This window comes from Schistocerca piceifrons, chromosome 1 (assembly GCF_021461385.2).
Source record: "Schistocerca piceifrons isolate TAMUIC-IGC-003096 chromosome 1, iqSchPice1.1, whole genome shotgun sequence".
In the NCBI taxonomy this organism is placed as follows: Eukaryota; Metazoa; Arthropoda; class Insecta; order Orthoptera; family Acrididae; genus Schistocerca; species Schistocerca piceifrons.
The window spans coordinates 974,604,427-974,628,123 of NC_060138.1; positions in this window are offsets into that span (position 1 = coordinate 974,604,427).

Below are 23,697 nucleotides of genomic sequence, written 5' to 3' on the forward strand. Positions count from 1 at the left end.
AAGAATGTTGAAAGCAAGTCTGCAAAACGTGCATGCATTGTTTTGCACAGGTGCCAGATCTGTTTGCGGGATGGTGTTCCGTTTCTGCTGCACTAGGTGTGACAATAGAGGACAGTTAATGCTGTTTGTGGGTAACGCTGAGTCACCATCCGTTGATGTCGAGTCGACTGGAGACAGATTTGGTGAGTGATCTGGCCAAAGCAGCATGTCGACACTCTGTACAACATGTAGGTTTACAACAGCAGTATGAAGGCAAGCGTTATCCTGCTGGAAAACACCACTTGGATGTTATTCCTAAAAGGCAGCAAAGCAGGTCGAATCACCAGACTGACGTACATATTCGCAGACAGACTGTGTGGAATAACCATTAGAGTGCACCTGCTGTCTTACGAAATGGCACCCCAGACCATAACTCCAGGTGCAGGCCCAGTGTCCAACACGCAGACAGGTCCCTTAGAGGCCCTCAGATGGCCTGTTTAGAACCAACACATTCGGCCGTCATTGGCACCGAAACAGAACCATCTGTCGCCAGAAAACACAAAAGACCTCCATCCCGCCCTCCAATGAGTTCTCGCTTAACGGCAATGAAGTAGGAAATGGCTGTAGTTTGGGCTCAATAGACTGCACGCTACACAGCATCTGGCTCGGAATTCTCCTGGAAATAACAGATTTTTTAATTGTTCGTAGCGTTATTGAGGTGCTCGAATTGCAGATTCAGATGCTAGAAATTCCCTAGAGCCATACACCGATGGTCTTCCTTCCTCTCGGCTGTGTTACGTGGCCGTCCGGAGCCCAGCCATCTTGAGACCGTACATTCTAGTGACCACTGCTCCCAGCAATTATATACAGTGACTACATTCCGGCCAAGTCCTTCTGAAATAACATAGAAGGAACATCCTGAGTCTCGTCGCCCTATTACATTATATCGTTCAAACTCGGTGACGTGTTTATAACGGCGTCTTTGTCACCTTAAATACTTTCCTGACTAACCGAGACCTGGTTGGTAGGTAGTCAGAGAGCGCACAGAATAAGGTTAACGTTGTGGATGGAGTCGTAATTAGTTACTGTGAGTTGCACAATCAAACACACAACTTTATTTTTCTAGGAACCACTTATTTACACGTTGGCTTCAGGATCATCACAATTAAACAATACAGCTGAAGGCATATTTAAAGAAAACTTAAGATGCTTTCTGGGCTGAAGGCCCAAAACTAAACAGCAAACACAAGAACGGATGAAGGCCTGGCTTAGAAATCAAAAGCAATTAAAAATAGAAGGTAGAATATATTTTTTATTAAAAAACAAGCAATGAAAACAATTATAGGCTGAAGGCCTACACTACACGTCTGAAGGACAACTATAATTAAGGCACATTAATAAACAATTTTTTTCTGAGCAAGAAAATTTCCTTTTAAACTTACAAAGAACGGCTGAAGCCTGATCAACTTATTGCACGGCCCCAAAGAAATTTGAAACGACGGCTGAATCCCTGAACAAGTCAGGTAAATAATTTAGAATAAACGCGTTGCTTCTTATTAAAATTCTTCCTTTAGAGAATTCACACAACTGAAGAAATTATTAAGGGGTTCACGCAAATCCTTGACTGAAGGCCACACATAACACAACAACTAACGGCTTAGGGCCTGGATTACAAACGATTTCAGGTAGAACAATTTCTAAGAATAAAAAATTTCTTTTTTCTAAAACAATCAATGTTCAAAATTTTAATTTAACACGGCTGAAGGCCTTTTTGTAAAATTTAAAAAATGGCTATGAGCACTATGGGACTTAACATCTATGGTCATCAGTCCCCTAGAACTTAGAACTACTTAAACCTAACTAACCTAAGGACAGCACACAAAACCGAGTTATCACGAGGCAGAGAAAATCCCTGACCCCGCCGGGAATCGAACCCGGAACCCGGACGTAGGAAGCGAGAACGCTACCGCACGACCACGAGCTGCGAACTGTAAAGTTTAAAACAACTGAATTGATACACGGCCACAGCCCTCGCACAATACTTCAACTAAAATGAAAATCACAATTTAAAACAAACAGAACAAGTGGTACTCAAAAGTGTTCCAAGGGTCGTAAGGTGAGAAGAGACAGGCAGCCAGGAGTGGAAGTTAGGTAATCGGATGGCAACCCAAACTAGGGATGGCACAAGGACTGACCAACAATTTAACCAATTCCCTTCCGTTCGACCAATGGCACAACGATGGAGAACATCAGCCGAGGACGAGAACACGAAGAGCACTATGCCTCCAGAAATTGGCGTCTAAAAACAGCCAGGGGAACAATAACCAGTCTAAGCAAATATGAAACAAACAACTTAAAAGGCTGTTGAACTACACGCAGTGCTGGACAGCAACAAGACGATGAGGAAATGGCACACTCCTTACAAATTACGCTAACGACCAGGGCAGGTAAGTGGAGCGTTAACGACCACAGGGCAGAAATTACCGCTGATGCACTTCGCTGATAAGTAACAGTCAATTTAATAATTAATCACAACATAGGAAGACAGCTGCAAGATTTAGCCGACTCCAACACATCATACGATGCTGCTAGCCCGAACGGCCAAGGGGGCAACAACCAGCAAATGAACTAAGAGGTGTCACAATAGTTGATGTTTCATAAGGTTACGTGATTAACTGATCACTCAACTTAAGCCTCCAGGCACGGTGGGCAACGAACTTGTCGCCCTCGCTGTTAGTGCCTCACGATCCGACAGCTTGTGTACACTGCCAGCGGCCCCGGCCTGGCCTCTCATCGTGGAGACTTGCTTGCTGCTCCGTCCCAACCGACTCACTGCATCCAACACACAGACAGCGTTACTATAACTGGTCAGTCAAAACCACAAGCTACACACAATTTGTTAAGCACTTCCACAAACAACTCGAACAATAGAAAACTAGTCACTGTGGAACAACCAGGGCCGGCCGCTGTGGCCAAGCGGTTCTAAGCGCTTCAGTCTGGAACCGCGCAACCGCTACGGTCGCAGGTTCGAATCCTGCCTCGGGGATGGATGTGTGTGATGTTCTTAGGTTAGTTAGGTTTAAGTAGTACTAAGTTCTAGGGGACTGATGACCTCAGATGTTAAGTCCCATAGTGCTCAGAGCCATTTCAACTATTTTTTGAACCACCAGGAAAAATTGTAAGTCCACACACACAGAAAACCCAGAAGCGATGGGCGACGAAACACACGTCGTCCGATAAGACGACAGACCGAAAGACCAACCGAGGTCGTCCCCACTCAAAGCATGATTATCGGCAACGGTCGGGCGGGTCATGGCTGTCAGGACCTCACTGCTGCTCCTTCTGACTGCCTTCGGACCCACGACGACCTGGAGACACTGGCTCGGACCCAACCATGCAGATGGAACACGTGCCCATTGGCCATTCCACATCTCTGCACAAGGAAGGAACTGACCCAAGTCTCGCAAGATGATCAATTGAAGGGGCCCAGAAGCGATCGGAAGACCAAATACACGTCGCCCGATGAGACGACTGACCGACCGACCAATCAACGGTCGTCGCCGCTCAAGTCTCCTTCCGTCGTACAGTGCATGTGTGTGTCCCCAGAGGTCTGGCGAGTACTGGCTGTCCAGACCTCACTGGAGCTCCCTCCCGACGGAACTCACGGCTGGAGTTTATGTATTTTTCAATTTTGGAAAGTCAATTGTGGGCCTTAAGCCGCTTAAAACCGCGTTCTTGAAATTACCCTTTAAGCAAAAACATTGCGGCCTTCTACCTTAAAAGATTATGGCAATATATTTTAAAATTTTCAAAATTACTTGTGGCCCTCAGCCGCTTGTATTGCACCTTGTATATGTTTGTTCTATCTACTTTCGCCTTGAGGCTTTCCAGCCTAGCTGTGATACTATATACATTTTAATTATTTTATTTGCTGTTTTAACAGCCTTTTCGTTTTGTTGACTTTTAAGATTTCTTGTTTGGAGGCCCGCAGCCATGAAACGATTGCCTTTTTGGAACTCGTAGTTCTAAAGGATCGGCTATGTGCCGTTATGATTTAAAGGTGTTGTTAAATCATAATAAATTACAATTCTGAGTAAACCTGACCGACACCTTACTTGGCGCTTTCCACAATCCTAATCACCGGTTAAGCCCTGTGGGTTTAGCAGGCATTTCAGTAGTAACTCTGTAATGAGCACGGGTGAATGCAAACTATGGCCCGTGATGGAACTAAGCTGACAGGATCAGGAGCCATTAGTAGACCACCATTGCCAGGGTAGCAGTGGGGCCACTAATGGTAACCTGGCTATATGCTGATAAGCCATGAAGGAAACGTCATTGATTCAACATACATTTTATTATAGAACCAGCTACTACAAATTTGGCATCGCTCTGCTTTGACAACGGCCACTTGAAGGCTTGTCGAAGACAGCGAGGGTGAAGGCGCTGATACGAACATGCCCCCTGCTGTCTTTAGCGGCCCCGGTGGCACCAGAAATAAAAAGGCCCCCACAACGAACTTGTGACGTCACATCAGTCGTCTTGTCTGCTACCCTTCGCGAATATTTGGCTCCGATCATGGCTCACGGGAAATCAATGAGTTAGTGAAAAGATACGCAATAAACGTCTTACCTTTGAGGTGTGTTATTCAGAGCTCACGTACAATAGAACGTGAAGTTAAAAATTACACTGAAGTGCCAAAGAAACTAATACAGGCATGCTTATTCAAATACAGAGATATGTAAAGTAGAAGAATACAGCGCTGCGTCGCTGACTCCTATACAAGACAACATATGTCTGGCCTACTTATTAGATCAGTTACTGCTGCTACAATGACAGGTTATCAAGATTTAAGTGAGTTTGGACGTGGTGTTATAGTTTGCCCATAAATGGTGCTACACAGCATCTCTGAGGTAGCGATGAAGTGGGGATTTTCCGTATAACAATTTCACGAGTATACAGTGAATATCAGGAATCTGGTAAAACATCAAATCTCTGAGATTGCTACAGATGGAAAAAGGTCCTGCAAGAACGGGACGCTGGCCAGCTTGGCCGAGCGGTTCTTGGCGCTACAGTCTGGAACCGCGCGACCGCTACGGTCGCAGGTTCGAATCCTGCCTCGGGTATGGATGTGTGTGATGTCCTTAGGTTTGTTGGGTTTAAGTAGTTCTGAGTTCTGGGGGACTGATGACCTCAGATGTTAAGTTCCATAGTGCTCGGAGCCATTTGAACCATTTTGAAGAATGGGACCAACGACGACTCAAGAGAATCGTTCAACGTGAAAGAAGTGTAACCGTTCGACAAATTGCTGTAGGCTTCAATGCTGGGCCATCAACAAGTGTCAGCTTGCAAACCATTCAACAAAACATCATCGATATGGGCTTTCGGATCAGACGGTCCACTCGTTTACCCTTGACGACAACTGCATGACACGAAGTTTTACGCCACGCCTGGCCCCTTCAACACCAACACAGGACTGTTTAATACTGGCAGCATGTTGCCTGGTCGGACGAGTCTCGTTTGAAATTGTATAGAGCGGATCGACGAGTATGGATATGGATACGACCTCATGAAGCAAGGACCTTGCATGTCAGCAGGCGACTATTCTAGATGGTGGAGGCGCTCTAATGGTGTGGGCTGTGTGCAATTGGAGTGATATTTTACCACTGATACGTCTAGATAAGACTCTGACAGGTGACATGTACTTAGGAATCCTGTCTCATCGCCTGCATCCATTCATGTCCATTGTGGATTCTGAAGGACTTGGAAAATTCCAGCAGAAGAATGTGACAGTTCACACGTCCCGAACTGCTGCAGAGTAGCTACAGGAATATTCTTCTGAGTTTACTTTCACTGTCCACCTGACTCCCTCGACATCAACATTATTGAGCATATCTGGCATGCCTTACAATGTGCTGTTCAGAAGTGATCTCCATCCCCTCGTACTCTTACGGATTTATGGACAGCCCTGCAGGATTCATGGTGTCAGTTCCCTTCAGCACTACTTCAGACATTAGTCGAGTCCATGCCACGTCTTGTTGCAGCATTTCCGCATGCTCGTGGGCTGTTTAGGTTTTTACATTGGTAACGCCACGTAGCGCTCTGTATGAAAATCACTGGCTGTGCTGTGTGCAGTCTGTGGCTGGGTGGCATTGTTGGAATAGTCGCTATTGTAGTGTTGGGCAGTTGGCTGTTAACAGCGCGTAGCATTACGCAGTTGGAGGTGAGCCGCCATATATATATATATATATATATATATATATATATATATATATATATATATATATATATATATATAATGACTTTTGAACACTATTAAGGTAAATACATTGTTTGTTCTGTATCAAAATCTTTCATTTGCTAACTATGCCTATTAGTAGTTAGTGATTTCAGTAGTTAGAATCTTTTATTTAGCTGGCAATATTGGCGCTCGCTGTATTGCAGTAGTTCGAGTAATGAAGATTTTTGTGAGGTAAGTGAGTCATAAAAGTTGTAGGTTATTGTCAGTCAGGGCCGGTCTTTTGTAGAGATTTTTGCGTTGCGTTGCGCTAAAAATATTGTGTGTCAGTTTAGTGTTGATCAGAATAGGTAAAGAGCGAGATGTGTGAGTACGTTCAGTTATGCTCAGCTGTTTGAAAATCAAATAATGTAAGAGGTTTATCAGCACAGTAATTCACTGATTTTTCTAAGGGGACGTTTCATAAGGTGTACCAATTCCTTGGTGAATTACAGTCGGCTGAAATAGTTACTCGCTCCGGGCAACAGCGAGCTGCAGGCACTAGTACGACCTGCAGCGTCACGTGGTGTGACGTATGCGCCACCGCCTGTCTTCCTCGTGGGCTTCGAGCGGACCACAGTGACGTTAGGGACTGTGCAGAACCGCTGACTCGGGTTCGTGCAGAGGCGCGCGTGCGCCGTCTGCTCGCAGCCTTGTGCAGCTTTAGGGCAGGACGCACCAGAGGGCACATAATTCCCTCCTGGATCCCACGGAAGAAGATAGCACTTAATAGTTTTGCCCGCTCTTGGGAGTGGAGGCGACATCAACAGCACGTCCGCATAGGAGAAGGCAGTTGGTCGGTTGCACCGGCCGAACGGCTACCCCCCTTCACCCTCCCCCTCCCCCCACCCTCCACCCCCAGACCCACTTGAAGGGTTAGGCCCGGACAGCAACTGAAAGTATGCCCAGAGGTGACACACTGGATGGAAGGCACCGACCTGTGTGCGCTACCAAATACTGGGCACAGAATATAAGTTAAATCTCAATCCACCCAAACCTCAAGAGATACTGGTTAGTCATTCTAAGCTCATCAGTCAGAAATATCAGGGATCCCTACCATATTTAATCCTGAATGGCGCAAATATCAACTTCTCTGCCTCATCAAAGAATCTAGGAGCAGTAACAGATGAAAATAGAAATTCGTTTGAGGTCGCCATTACATTGTGCTAGAAGACACCACCATTTTTTCACGCCCTACATAAATATAAGAAGCTTTTCCTTCTTGACTTTAAAAGAAAAAAAAGACTTGAACAAACACTTGTAGTTCTTGTCATTGATGTTATCCTGTAAGGTGTTTCTCAGGATGTTTCTCGTGAAAGCTCACGGCATCTGGAACTGCTTACGAGTGCGTATGTTCGTTATAATTGTGATTTTCAATTCTTTGATCGTAATTCATCATCATATGCACAGATACCCTTGCTGCGTGCAGACAAGCGCAGATACTTCCATAACCTCTGTCTCCTCTACTGTCGCTCATATCTCTCCTTTACCTTAACGCTCTCATCTGAAGAACAAGGCTACAACACACTTTGCCACCAGAGCAAAATCTCTTCTGTCCAGCAATCAGCCAGCTTCTCGAGTAGCAGGAAACCTACTCTGGAGTAACCTCCCGTATTATGTTAGGTCCGAATAAGATTTCCAGCTTCAGAAGACAGTTAATGATACATCTGCTGAAGCAACAATAAAGACTACCATTACCCTTGTATGCACTTGTTACTCCTGCACATCCTTCTTTCCGATCCGATCAATCTCATCTCCCTGTACTCTGTCAGCTGCAGCGGTAGTAGAAGTACCGTCTTTATTAATTTTACTGGTTCGTAGTCAGTATTGTTTACTGACAGTCTCTCTACAGACACACAGCTCATTTTAATAGTACTTGTTATATTAAAATTCTTAATTTTTAAGTAACTATATTGTAACAAAGGTAGTGCGTGCTTGAAACTCTGGTCCGGTGTAAGAGAGAGCCGCATGTCCCTAATCAGATCAGGTTCAATAAATAAATAAATAAGCAAATAAGATAAAAGTAAATTCAAAACCCGCCAGGAGCACGCCTGCTGTCAGTGGAGGCTAAGTACAACAGCGTAGACTCGTAGATCGGTGTTGATCTCTTCTCGTAAATGGTGGTCGCCAGACTTCATACATCTGTCTAAAAATGAGCAGTACTCGTATTTAGAGCGATTTGGAGCGTAGTTGATTTGTTTAAGCACCCTTTCCCCTCACAGCTTCCTGTCATGTATTCCCAACACAGCCAATGGCGCGCTCTTGAAGTAATCGGAATTCTGCGCAGCATTAGTTCTGTCTTTCCGCTGTGTCGCCCTTATTACAATGCTGGCCCATTGTCTGGCTCGCGTTGTGGTAATTGATTTTCGTAGCGGCGGTTCTTTCTACAACTGACGTAACTGTTTCGCGCGCACTGGGGGGGCCAGCTTCCATTACGTCTTGCAGTTCAGTAGCATCAGAATGTGTTGGTGTATTTTTTATAAGTGAGCAACCAGAATAACACAGTACGCTACAGTAAATGGATAAACGCTACAAGAAGAGCTACACTCCACTATCAATAACCTTTAACAGCTGCTGAGCTAACACTACAGATAATACGACTATACAGAACTACCTAACATACTGACAACAGACAGCAGCATCACACAGCAAAACTTATAGCTATGTGCAATGATTGAAACACGACCAGTGAGTGAACGCAAAACACAATACGGAAATCACTCTATTACCCTCTCAAAGCCGCGCTGTGCATTACGGGTTTCACAAATTGTAACAGTGTCGGCTGCCTACAATGCTTTCAGTACCCACTGTAGAATAGTTTCACGCTGACGTCTATCAATTGCACATCAGTAGATGTGGGTCATAAAACCACCTTACTTAGCGCTCTGTACAATAAGGCAATAATTAGTCTCCTTCGTTCCTAGCCTCTGGCTGCGGTTGTTGTCTCTTCTGGACATCGGAAAAAGACACCATCCGCTCTCTAAGTGGGCAATGTCCACATACAGCTTGACCACGCCTCCTGTTGACCACAGTTACTCTGTGCAATCTGTCGTACCCCAGGGCTCCCCACCTTCTAGGCTGTTCCTCTTTCCTTCTCGCTTGCCGGTTGCCAGCCAACAGATGATGCCACAAGCGGACGACCGCAGAGGCGTTAGTGTCGAAACCCACGCATTGCAAGAGCCCTCTCACGACACCTGAATTGGGAAGTCCAAATGTGGGTTCACAGGGCACATGCCTAATAAAAACTTTGAATATGCGCCAGGACAGAGATCCTCCATAGGATGGATCCTTTGTTGTGAGATTTTGGTGCACGTATACATGAGAGAAACTAACTCAGCACTTAAGTTTCAAAAGCAATGACTGTCAGAATCGTAGTCACTGGATACTTGCCATGTATATCCCTGAGTCTCCGGTGAAAGATATACACCACCAACTGCACGCATGAAACAGCGCAGGAAAATGCCGGTCAACTCCACATTCCATCAGCCACACTGCTAAAATGCCGATTGTCACTTCGAAACAAAAGCGCTTGATTCCCCACTACATAACGTCCTACCAATGTTCTCTTTAGCTCACACTGACAATAAAAAAACATTGGAAGTGATCATTAGAAATTTTATTTAACATAATAATCGTGTTATTAACGTGTTTTGGTCCGAAATAAATACGTCAGTGATGTCTGTCCTCCCAGACATAAAAGTAAATATTTTGTTTTAATGTAAATGATGAAAAACTATTTTTAAATAATTTTTATTCGTAGTGGATAGCTGAAATCAATTTAGACATAACCCAAACCAAGCATTTCATGCAGATAAAACGATTCTAATACACTTTGGAAAACGCATGACACATTTCTGTCTTGTAATACATTCTAACAACAATACAAAAAAATTATCTGATTGGAACCTAGATCGGCAGAGAGAATCTACGTGTACATACAAACAAATGTTACAGTTTCAGAAAAATTGGATTTTTTATTCAAGAGGAAGAGCTTCACAAACTAAGCACGTCAGTGACACGATGGTCCACCGCTGGCCCTTATGCAAGCATTTATTCGGTTTGGATATTGATGGGCAGAGTTGTTGGATGTTCTCCGGAGAGATGTGTCGTCTTCTGTCCAACTGGTGAGTTAGATAGGCGTTGATGCGTCCAAACCATAATGCTCCAAACGTTCTGAACTGGGGACCGACCCAGCAACTTTGCTGGCCAAGGTAGGGTTTTGCATCCACAAAGACAAGCGTTAGAAACTCTTTCCAGGTGCCGGCGAGCATTATCTTGCTGAAATGTAAACCCAGAATGACTTGCCATGAACGTCAACGAAGCCTGGCATAGAATATCGTCGAAATACTGTTGTAATGTAAGCGTGCTGAGGACAACATACAAAGAGGTCCTGCTCTGAAAAGAAATGCCTCCCTAGATCACCACTCCCGGTTCTCGGGCCGTATGGAGGGAAACAGTCAGCTTCGTATTCTGCTTCTGTCCTGTGCGTCTCCACACACGTATTCGCTGGTCATAAGGGCTTATTTTGATGGGAGACACATCAATGAAGAGTTATACTGCAGGAATGAGATTCCAGGCCTAAGGCGTCATACATGTCTTAACATACCTATAAATCGGTCACTGATCGAAACAGGTCGTAGTAAATAACGATTAGCAGACACCATTCTGTCATGCATTTTTCCAAGCAAGCCCTGCTATTTTTCACCTCAAAAATTTTTTATCTAATACAATGTTATTATGTAAACTGAATCTGCAGGAGGGAGAAAGGAAAAGAATAGGGAGAAATAATTGATGTCAGGTGCATCGGGACTTTACAAGAAAACAGCGGCCACGAGTGAAAATGAGTAGTGGACCAGGATTCGAACCCAGAATCCCTCGCATACTAGGCAGTTGGATTAACCAATGCATCACACGGGCACAGGGTTAAGCGCACTTGCGTGGAGCATCTTGCCACGCCTCTCGGTCGATCCACATTCCAACCTAGGACCACCCATCCACAGAACCTGTTCATGTCTTCCATGCTTACCACTTTAAGATTCCCACGGGCGGCCGAAGGTAACTGTGTGTCCACACTGAAGCTAGATGATTCTTTCCTTATCTAGGCGAAAACTATATAATGAGTGATGCTTGCTCTTTCACACGTGTCCGAAAGAACAGACATGACGCAGTTATATAACTGATTCGCCTCGTTGGGCCATAGACCCACATCTCCAGTGATGCACAATTACATTCTACCTCCTGCTGAAATCTCAAAGTAGCAAACATGGAATACATGGGCGAGTTCTGTGATGGGTGGTGCTAGGTGTGAATGTGGATCAACCGAGAGGCGTGGCAAGATGTTCCACGCAAGTGTGCTCAGCTCTGTTTACGTTTGATGCACTAGTTAACGCAACAGTCTATCAAGTAGAAGATCCAGGTTCGGCATACATTTTCACTCGTCGCCACTGATTTTGCGTACAGTCTTGATGCAACTGACGTCAGTAGTTCCTTCTCTTTCCTCTCCTTTCTCCCTCCGCCACCTTCATTTTACATAATGCTTGTCACAGCAGCGGATTATGTGTGGTATTTGTTGTTCGGGCATATCCGAAAGAACGGAAACCACACATTCATAAAGTACTACAGTATGTTAATGTATATGCAGATGGTGCAGCTAATACCTTTATTTGTTAAAATAATTGTCAATTCCATGGTTAGTTTAACAAAAGTAACTAAAATCTACTACTACATAGCTTGGCGCACAGTTTGAGGGCACGCGTGGGATTAGCCGAGCGGTCACGGACAGTGCGGCTGATCCCGGCGGAGGTTCGAGTCCTCCGTGTTTGTCCTTAGGATAATTTATGTTAAGTAGTGTGTAAGCTTAGGGACTGGTGAGCTTAGCAGTTAAGTCCCATAAGATTTCACACATATTTGAACATCTTTGAGCTTGAGGGCACGATTTCTTATTCAATGCCTATATTACCTCGATTTATCGTAACACAACATTAACATATACCTTGGAGGCATTGTTTTACTAGACTGCCAAAACTTTTCTTTGAAGTACTTCATTTAGTTATCATTCTTATGATTGGTTTGATGTGACTCGCCATGGAACCCTACCTCGTGCCATCCTCTTCATCTCAGAGTAGGGCTTGCATAATACGTCCTCAATTATATGTTGTAACTTTTCCAATCTCAGTCTTCGCCTACACATTTGCTCTCCACAGCTCCCTCTAGCCCCGTAGAAATCACTCCTTGAAGTCCTATCACTCTCTCCCCTCTTCTTGTCACTGTTTATGTTCCCCTCTTCGTCGATTCTGCAAACAACCTAATCATTTCTTATATTATCTGTCTACTTAAATTTCATCATCATTCAGTGCCACCATATTTCGAACTCTTCGATTCTTTTCTGTTCCGGTTTCCCACAGTTCAGGATTCATTACCACACAATGCTGTACGCCAAATGTACATTCTCAGGAACTGTTTCTTTAAATTAACGCTCATGTTTAATACTACAGCACTTGATTTGGCCAGGAATTCCCCATTCCCCCTTTCACGTGCTACTATGCCTTCTGTATCCTCTTTGATCGTTCGTCATATGTTGTTTCCTCACAAGGTAGCAGAATTCTTCCATTTTGAATAAAATGGCAGCAGCACTTGAACTTTTCTTTTTATTTTATAAACTACGATATGCTATTATTTAGTGGTATCGACATAGTGTCGAACAACTAATTGCAATAGAATTAGCCAATGGAGAAGAACGTTGGAATTATAACATTAGAATACTTCATGCTCTGAAAATCATCTAGAAAAATAACGTTTCTTAGGCTTTTTTTGTTACAATCATCCTTTTACGTGTGGCGATCATGGTCGTATAGATTTTAGTTTCCATAAAACGGTTACTTTTCTACATTTTCTGCAAAGCTGTAAGGTTATCGGCAATATTAGTGGCCGTGTTTTTCCTGAAATTAAGTGAGAAGCAAAGGTGCATTTCTCTTCCGCACTTTTCCTTCCTACTTCTATACACTCCGTCAACCTTTCATTTCGCCCGCTTTGTGGTTATCAATGTGGATGTTATGCTTTTTGTTAATCTCATTACTATTACTTCTCAAACTGTCATCTTTCCTCGGTCATTTCTGCTACTCCTCGTTATTTTCGTTTTTCTCCGGCTTACTGTCAATCCAAATTTTATAATCATTAGACTTTTTACTTCATATGGCAGGTCCTGTAATGATTCTGCTCTTTCACTGAAGATAACTGTGTTATCAACGAATCTTATCATTGTTATCCTTTCTCTCTCAATTTTAATTCCAGTCATGAATATTTCCTTTATTCCCATCTTTGCTTCTTCGAAGTAAGGGTGGGTACTTCGTGCTTAGTTTTCCATTACCACTGTTCCCTCCAGGCTTCTGTACGTGATGTGCATGACTCCTTATTCTCTATAGCTTCCTCTCCCAAAATGTTAAACAACTTACACCATTTTGTGTTGTGTAATGCTCATACTGGGTCAACAAATCCTATGAGGTGTCTTCATTATTCCTAAATCATGCTTCCGTTACGTTGCTCAACGCTAGAACTGCCTCAATGTTGCTCCTATATGGAGACTGGTCCTTCCGACGACTGTTACTTCCTCAGTTTTTCAAATTTTTCTTGTAGCCACTTCCCCATAGCTTCCACACACTCCTTGTTTATTTCATTCCTGAGTGACATACATTCCTGTCTTTCCCTGAACATTTTTTTTGGTTGATCCGCTGAGACATTTCTTCTTTTACCTACGGTTCCTTCGTTGTAGCTATGTTTGTCTGCGCAACTCCTTGCCCTTTTTAGAGACATCCGTTCGTCGTCAACTGAATTACCTAATTGCGTTCCTTACCGCAATATGCAAGGTTTTTCCGTAAGAGTGTTCCAAAATTTAACAGTAAATAGAGGATGCTCCACTGAACAATTTGAGGTAGGAGACCTGGGGTCGGAGAAGCCAGCTTAAGGAGATAATTGAAATAAAGTCTCTTTTCAGTGTACTTTTTTTATTTACATTTGTTAACTGGACATACTATCACTGACACAGTGAACATACCATTTGTGTTGTATCCAACAAAATGTGCTGAAACTGACTACCATCAACCTCAATGCAAGCATGTCATCGGCATGTCCTCCTCTTTTCCTTGCAGGAAATAAACGGCATATGACCTGCAAACTTGTACGCACGTTATTTGTAAAGACGCTGGAAACCAGTAATGCTAGACAAAGCGGTAGACAAATTTACTTCCGCATCTTCTTAAGCTGGCATCTCTGACCCCAGGATACCTATTTCAAAGTTTTCAGTAGAGAATTCTCTATGCCCTCTCATATTTTTTCCGCGCTCTTACGGAAACATCCTGTTTACAGCCTTATTGAACTTTATTATTCGCCAGTGTTCCTTGGTCCCATTTTTTCCCACATTGATTCTTCCAGACTCGTCTCAAACTTAAATTTAGTCTTCAGAATTATGATACGGGTCGATATTTTCTCCAGGCGTACAACGGATAATAGCATTTAGAGATATCTATTTGACAGTGATGTAATTCAGCTGAAATCATCCCTTGTCCTGGACCTTTTCCAGGTATTCATTTTCGTTTTTGATGTTAAACAACGCATTCGCTATTACTAGCTGAATTTTCTTCCAAAAATCGATTACTCAATCTCCCCTCCCATTCCTACTACTTTGTTCATATATTTCGGTAACTCCCTTTTCTATTCCTTCCCATACTACCGCTTTCCAGTTCCCCACGATAATTTAATTGATTATTGGATTATTGTCTTCCTTTACATGTTGAATAACACGATCATATACTTTGTCTAACCCTTCATCTTCTGCTTGTAAAATCAGCAAGTATACCCGAACTGATGTTGTTGGCGTTCGTTTGATGCCGATTCGGGTAAGAACAACCTGAACACTGAACTGTTCAGAGAGACTTACTCTCTACACCATCTCCCTATAAAAATACAAAACGTAGATCATGATTTTGAGCTCGGAATAGTAAACATCAGTTGACACTAGGTGATGTTCGTTATGTGTTTGACAGTAAAACATCAGTTAGTAGGCAGCGTGACAGATAGTTTCAAAAAACATAGCGAGAGGATAGAGGCAGATATCGGCGACGCAATTCATCTCAGAGATCTAATAGAAAATAAAAGCGTTAATGAAGCTATATTCCATGATTAAGAACGTTGCAGATCGTAGACAGCCACGTTTAGATGAGCACATGAATTTGACGTTTGAAGATAAGTGAAACTTTTTACAGATTTAAAAGAAACCAGATAAGATCCTAATCCAAAATGCGTCCAAGAATTACTGTAACGGAAGATGTGTTGAACGATACGCACTTCATTTCACACACGGAATGAGTGATGACGTGGAAGAGCAGTAACAAGAAAATGAGCGGAATTTGTGACAGCGTTCACGGACGAGCATTTTATGAGCTCTACTGTATATGTGAAGGAGTCGATGGATACACAGGTAAGACTGACGAGTGGTTGGTGAAAATTAATATAGAACTAGATCAGAGTGACATGCTAATGCAGGAAATAATTGTGACACCTACAGTGAACAAATTGATCAATGCTGGCCAGTAGTTCGCCATAGTAAGATGCCCGATCGTGGATGGTATGGCAAAACAACGTCGCGTATTTAGACATAAATAAGCGTGTATTAGCTGGCGCAAGACTGGATTTCTCGCAAACTATTGATCGGTGTAGATGGAGGAGGCGGTAGATCAGAGGTTGCGCAATTATGAAGCGAGGAAATGTAAAAAATGGAGATGATCCCGTTACACCAACCGCAGACGTAAATTTTAAATTGGGCCTGGAGACATAAATTGAATGGGCAATAAATCGATTGATTATATGCAAATTAGACTACGTCAGTGTGGAAATGAGCTATTTCCTTATCTGTCTGTAGATACAATGTCGAAATTTTAAATTTATTTATGTGAATGAAAATTAATGAAAACTAAAATGGCACAAAATTAGTATTACGACAAGCAGTGGTGCCTCACATTGATTGTGGGAATATGTTGAGGTACAAACACTGTTTCAGTTGGATGTCTTCTGTTCCATGTAAATGTAACCATGCTTGTGGCAATTGATGGTCATTGTATGTTCCTTTTGGCAGTGTAATTTTACATAGAAACATAAGTTGTGATAACTTAGGTACGTAACAGTATCTATAGTCTGTTTACGAACGTATGAAAAACTACAATGTCATAATGATGGCACTAGAGTCCTTTCGATGGAGAGCCGGAATGTGGATTGAGACCATAGTAGGAGATTCTACAATTCTGACACATACGGACCCTGGAAGTGGTGAAATTTTCTTTTATACAAGTTTTTTACTGATGATGATTGATTACTGGCTAAAGGCAAGGGAGCCCGGGCTCGATTCCTGGCAGGGGAATGAGAGTTGTGTGTCCTTCATCTTCATTTTCATCATCATTGACACGCAAGTTACCGAAGTGGCGTCAACTAAAAAGACTTGCAATAAGGCGGCCAAACCCCGAAGGGGATAACCCGGCCAATAAATGCCATAAGATCATTTTATTTCACTTATTACTGGTTAAGTATGTAACGTAAGAAGAATACAGCTAAGAAAGAGAAGTGATGTAGTTGTTGAATAACAGTTGATTTTGTACTGAAGTGAGTTATTAAAGTGAACGAGGTTTTGCCTGAGAAGGATGTGGTAACAGAAACTGAGAAAATAACTGATGTTGCGGACAGGCGCCGAGGAATTATTTAGCAGTAAGAATGCACTGGATTAATTGGGTGTTGGAATATACGTGAAGGAAGAACAGATAAGATATCCTCATAAATCATTCTGCGTAATGGGTGACTCATTATGTGAAACAATAGACCATTCTTACAAAGTACGTTCAAGTGGTGGCAGAGAAAAGTGTAAACGTGGACCAGACGAAAACATTAAATACATTTACATAAGTTGCCGGAGCAAATGTTTACCATTCAATCACAATGATTTCAAAGGGTAAATTATCAAGGAGTAAATTCAAAAAGCCTGAGTTCAGTTCTTGGGAAAACCGATGGGAGGTGATAAAAATTAGGATAAAAGCTAATGTTCAGAAAGGATGTTCACCAAAACCACTAACTTATTGATGTACAGAGTTAAGAAATTTTAAAATTATTCAAGTTGTGAGTCCACTAGATACTACTGAAAAACTTGGTTCCTGTTATTAGAGAGCGTGAAAGTCGCCGAAGCTTGAAAGCGAGATATACGACAGATTCTTTGTATGAGATCCGTTTCTTTTTCTTTGTGGAAGGAAGATTAATTTCATGTAATAATGATATGCTGCTGTAGTTCGTAACAAAATCTTTATTTGAATAAATGTAGTATTTTTTTGTTTGTCTGAAACTGATGGATGAATAAGGTCCGTTATCTCAAAGATTACAGAGTATTCGGGGGGCAAAAAAATTTATAAATACTAAAAAGTATAAGTTTTCATCGTAGTGAGTTTTGATTAACGCTTAAAGTTTTCTGAAGAAAAACTGAAATTAATTTGTACGTAGTGCTATCGTAACATTTAAGAAACTAGAACTACTGTAATTTACTCTGCTTTCATTCCTGCAGCTAATGCATCGAATACCTCCGTTCATTAACATGGATTCCTACAAGTGTAGTCATATTGTGATTACTAACTGTAACAAAAATCCAATACTAGAAGGTCACTCAGAAAACTGAACTGCAGTGTGTATACTGTAAATTCTGCACTTTTCCACGAGGCATTATTGAGGGTCATAGATTCATTATGAGCTAATGTGTATCCTCTTAGAGGAGTCATGGACAGACTGTAAGGTGCATCGCCGGCCGGAGTGGCCAAGCGTTTCTAGGCTCTACAGTCTGGAACCGCGCGACCGCTGCGGTCGCGGGTTCGAATCCTGCCTTGGGCATGGATGTGTGTGATGACCTTAGGTTAGATAGGTGTAGGTAGTGCTAAGTTCTAGGGGACTGATGACCTCAGAAGTTATGTCCCATAGTGCTCAGAGCCAGCCATTTGTAAGGTGCATCACACAGAAGAACTTGCTTTAAAACTGTTTTGCGAAATACGATAGAGGCATCAGAGATTCTGCACGGTCTCTGTAGACCAAAATTGGATATAATCAATGTTATTGTCGGCTACTGCGATAAAAATTCCAGAACAGTATCAAAGAAAAAAGAATACAAAGCTTTTGTGTATTTGTGTAACTGCGCCTGCTATATGTTAAATGGGTCAAAATCGTCAAGCTCTTAGGTCTCCGAAAGTGTTTGGTTCGTTTCTGATAAGAGAAATCATTTGTAGTATGCCACTGAAATTCACAGAATTTTAAAGATTTATATCCACATGATAAAATGAAATTGTAGATCATTTACCTTACAGAACATGAATGTACGAGTATTACATGAAAGTGAACAATATGAGTAAAGGAAATTTAAAGGACATGTGACTAACAGCACCAGAGAGAACGTGTTACAGATATGTCAGCAACTGCACTCATAAGCCTTTATGTGATAATGTAAATGCTTTGCAAGAATTTCAAAATTACATTATGTAAAACAAAATGGTGTTAAGTATCTGTATAAAGTTATACATGTTTAACCACGGCATATTCAAAGTGATAACTGGCAGCGGCAATAAACACTTCGTGTCTGGTATGGAACGACTGCTGCATACTTATTAGCATTTCAGCGGAGACGTCTGAGCAGGCTGCAGTAATACTTCGTTACACATCATCGGGTGTAGCTCGTATGTTCTCACAGACAGCGTGTTTCAGCTTTCCCCAAACAGCCGTGAAATCCGGAGAAAGGGCGGTCAAGTTCCTCTTGCAGGTACTCTGCGTCCAGTCGAACGATTTGGAAACAATTCGTGAAGAGGTGGTTTAGGAAATCGTGCACGATGGGCTGGACAGCCATCATATTGGTACCACAGGAGAACGGACCTATGAGCTCATGGTTCACTATCCCACTCCACATGTTTACAGGCCATGGACACTCACGTACCAACTGGCCAAGACAACAAGGAATGTCAACACAATAATAATGTATCACAATATTTGATGGTCAGTTGTCTCGTTACTGGTCAGAATCCACACAACTACTTTATGCAAATGAGATGCTCTTTAGTGTGTGGTGCCACAGGTATCGTAGAAGTGTCGTGTGGAAGCTTTTCAAAATATGACATCTGGTAAACGACTCGCACTAGAACCCTGAAACCAACACCACTAGCACTCTAATTTACCTTACTTCTAGTTTGTTAATGTCAAAAGTCATTGTTATATTTAAAACAAGTGTACGTTTGCTCAAAAAGTAAGTTTTATAAGTATTATTACAAATGCTGATTACCTAACAATACGAATCCCTGACTACCAAGCCATCCTGTGAAAAAATCAATAGCAAGTTTTAGGTGATTCACGCTGTATATTTTCGGCCTGTATGAAAGGCTAAATTCCAGAAATACTGTGCAGTCTTCGATTCGGTTTTCACTAACAGACAGATTTCCTCACATGGAAGATATGTGTGAGAAATTTATAAATATTTCGAGGAAATTGGGAGAACTATAATGATGTTTGACAATTAAGTCGTGCTTCATCAGAACTTCCCAGGCATGTGCGGCTAAAGTATTTAAGTTATTTCGGAATTTGAAGTTAATATTTAGCTAAACAACGTGGTTATCTGAATTTTAATCATAACTCTACGCAGTGGCCCGTAAGCAAAATTACCTACCGCCTGTAAAATTACTTTCTTGGCTTTAGATATCCTTTCTCGGCAGCACCGTAAGTTTGTAGTTTCAGATACTAAAAAACTTTTCTGGGCACAACAGCATAGACTTTATTTTCACTTACTGTGAGGTTTACTTTTTATCATGAATTCAATTGAGCGATAACGAGTTCTTCATGCAGTCGCTCAGACGATTACCAGGAGGTATTCTAGAATAAGTTCATATCTAACATTTCCCAACACGTCACTTCCATACATCACCGATGGCGTGTCCATAAAATACACACATAACAATTTCGGCCTAATCACTTATTCATCGAAGTTTCTGAGCATAATTATTTCTCAAAAGCCGCAACACATTAGATGAGACCCGCACATATCAATCGAAGCAAACACAAATAAATTGGGGCCATTCTAGCATTTTAGCGAACACTTAATGTTATGATGTAATCTCTGAAGCGGGACAAAATATCGCTCCACTCTTAACGAACCCCAGTTACACCATATGCTTCCATGATGCCCCGAAATAATAATATGCACGACGCCTAAATGAAGATCTCAAACTGTGACAAGGCCCATGATAAGAAATTATCTGAAAGTCACCAATCGCTTGTAGCATCACGTTCCTTCCTCTCCACATTTCTCTTGAAGAATAAGTCAGTTCGATGCCAGTTATGCGTTGCGTTTAATAACAACAGAATTACTTAAAGCACTGGGCCGATTTTAAGAATTTAATGTAATTAAATTCGATGGGTTGGTATTATGAATGTGACATGCGAATGCGAGTGGAATCCCAGACGCCGGAGGATGTCTGGGTAAAATCTGAGCAATAACGGCTATCAGCGAAAGCGTGTCTTAAGCAATCTGATGTCACATAGAAGAACACTCCTCCTCCTGCAGTACGCTAGCTAGTCGTGAACTTTTTGGACATATTAACCGAATGACTTCCGATAGCAGGCTTTCGCCACATGGATTTTAGTACGTTCTGGGTGGTTATAATTAAACGCCAGCTTAACACGATGTTCCATTATGACAACGAAAATTGGTAGGCATGCTAATGCGTAAACGAGGAACCGTTTAACGCTGGAATACAGATTAGTTCCAACCGAGGCCACCAGCTGCAAATCTGTCGCTGTACACTGTCTGTACGACATCATCGCTGCCATTTGACAATATAAGTATATATAAATGACCCAGTAGATAGTGTCGGAAGTTCCATGTGGCTTCTCGTGGATGATGCTGTAGTATACAGAGAAGTTGCAGCATTAGAAAATTGCAGCGAAGTGCAGGAAGATCTGCAGCGCAAAGGCACTTGGTGCAGTGAGTGGCAACTGACGCTTAACATAGACAAATGTAATGTATTGCAAATACATAGAAAGAAGGATCCTTTATTGTATGATTATACGATAGCGGAACAAACACTGGTAGCAGTTACTTCTGCAAAATATATGGGAGTATGCGTGCGGAACGATTTGAAGTGGAATGATCATATAAAATTCATTGTTGGTAAGGCGGGTGCCAGGTTGAGATTCATTGGGAGAGTCCTTAGAAAGCCGGCCGGAGTGGCCGAGCGGTTAAAGACGCTACAGTCTGGAACCACACGACCGCTACGGTCGCAGGTTCGAATCCTGCCTCGGGCATGGATGTGTGTGATGTCCTTAGGTTAGTTAGGTTTAAGTAGTTCTAAGTTCTATGGGACTTATGACCACAGCAGTAGAGTCCCATAGTGCTCAGAGCCATTTGAACTATTTTTTGAAGTCCTTAGAAAATGTAGTCCATCAACAAAGGAGGTGGCTTACAAAACACTTGTTCGGCCTATACTTGAGTATTGCTCATCAGTGTGGGATCCGTACCAGGTCGGGTTGACAGAGGAGATAGAGAAGATTCAAAGAAGAGCGGCGCGTTTCGTCACAGGGTCATTTGGTAAGCGTGATAGCATAACGGAGATATTTAGCAAACTCAAGTGGCAGACTCTGCAAGAGAGGCGCTCTGCATTGCGGTGTAGCTTGCTGTCCAGGTTTCGAGAGGGTTCGTTTCTGGGTGAGGTATCGAATATATTGCTTCCCCCTGCTTATACCTCCCGAGGAGATCACGAATGTAAAATGAGAGAGATTCTAGCGTGCACGGAGGCTTTCCGGCAGTCGTTCTTCCCGCGAACCACACGCGAGTGGAACAGGAAAGGGAGGTATGACAGTGGTACGTAAAGTGTCCTCCGCCACACACCTTTGGGTGGCTTGCGGAGTATAAATGTAGATGTAGATGTACATTATGACAAGCAACAACGTGAATGAACAGTATGCCATCGAGATAAAACACCAGGCGCTGTTAGTGAAACTGTTTGATTAGAACGGCGGCCATTACATTAATGTATTGAGAGAGTATCGCCGACTGAAAGGTCAGAGGGAGCCCCGATGTCATTAAAAGTTTTAAAGAAGTTGATAATGGAATTCGGAAACACGGATGAGCTTGACGTGGCACCTGGAAGAAAAAGGCGTTCTATCCCCGTGGGAGAAGTTGACGAGGTTGACGTTATATTATGAGGTGACGAGAGTCACGGGATACCTCGTAATGTCGTGTCGGATCTCCTCATGTCCGTCGGAGTGCAGCAATTTAACGTGGCATGGACCAATAAGTCGTTGGTAGTCTCTGCGGAAACAGTGAGCCATGCTGCCTCTATATCCATACATAATTCAGAAAGTGTTGCCAGTCCACGAACTGACCACTTTTCTCTTACGTCTGGCTACAACTACGATTCGGCGTTCAAAGTCTGTTAATTCCTACATGAATCATCTAATATAATTTTTTTGATGTCTCAGTGATTCGTTCTCATCTCGTAGAACTGGATGTAGTACTGGTGGTCCGCCTCTTCCCAACAAGATATTTCGATGTCATAACTCGGCGTCAGGAAACACCCGATTGTGATGCTCAGTTACAACGTCGAAATATCGTGTTTGGAATACGCGTCTTTCCTGAGCCGCAGGAAACACCTGATGAAGAGGCTAAGTTATGACGACGAAATGTAGGTTTTGGGAAGACGTGGACCACCGGTAGTACACTTGATTTTAAGAGATGGCGAGGTTGATGTTGCTGTAACTGATCACCCAGCACGTGGACCGGATCGTGCTGGTTTTCGTGCTGTGTCACGAAAGTTGTCCGTCCCATGATCGGCAGTGCGGAACGTTTTACACTCTGTTTTGTACTGCTACCCGTACGACGTCTGCATCCCTAGCTGACAAGTCTGAGTGTCATGCAGCGGAAATGGGGTCAATTCTCGGTCGGGTTGAAGATATTCTCGGCACGGTGAGTGGGTATTATGTTGTTTTCGTCATTATCTTATCGTCACTGATACCCTAGTCATCCTATTTAGTGTCAACTGAAAAGACTTGCAAAGCGGGGACCGAACACCCCCAGGTGGGTCTCGTGCTCATCAATGCCATAAGATATTTTCTTTCTCATTTCATCCACCCGCACTACTCAAAGATGGTGCATCAACTGATACCTCATGGTCCGCAGCAACGTACTGAATATGCTCTTCGGTTTTTGGCACGGATGGCAGCTGATGACATGTGGCAAGGCAGTATTCTACGGAGTGACGAAACACATTTTACACTATAGGGTGCAGTGAATATACAAAAGTGCTAAAGTTGGAGTACCGTTAATTTCAAGTTGTGCAGGAAGAGCCAGCGCATTCGCCATATATCACTGTGTGGTGTGGATTCACAAGCTGCTT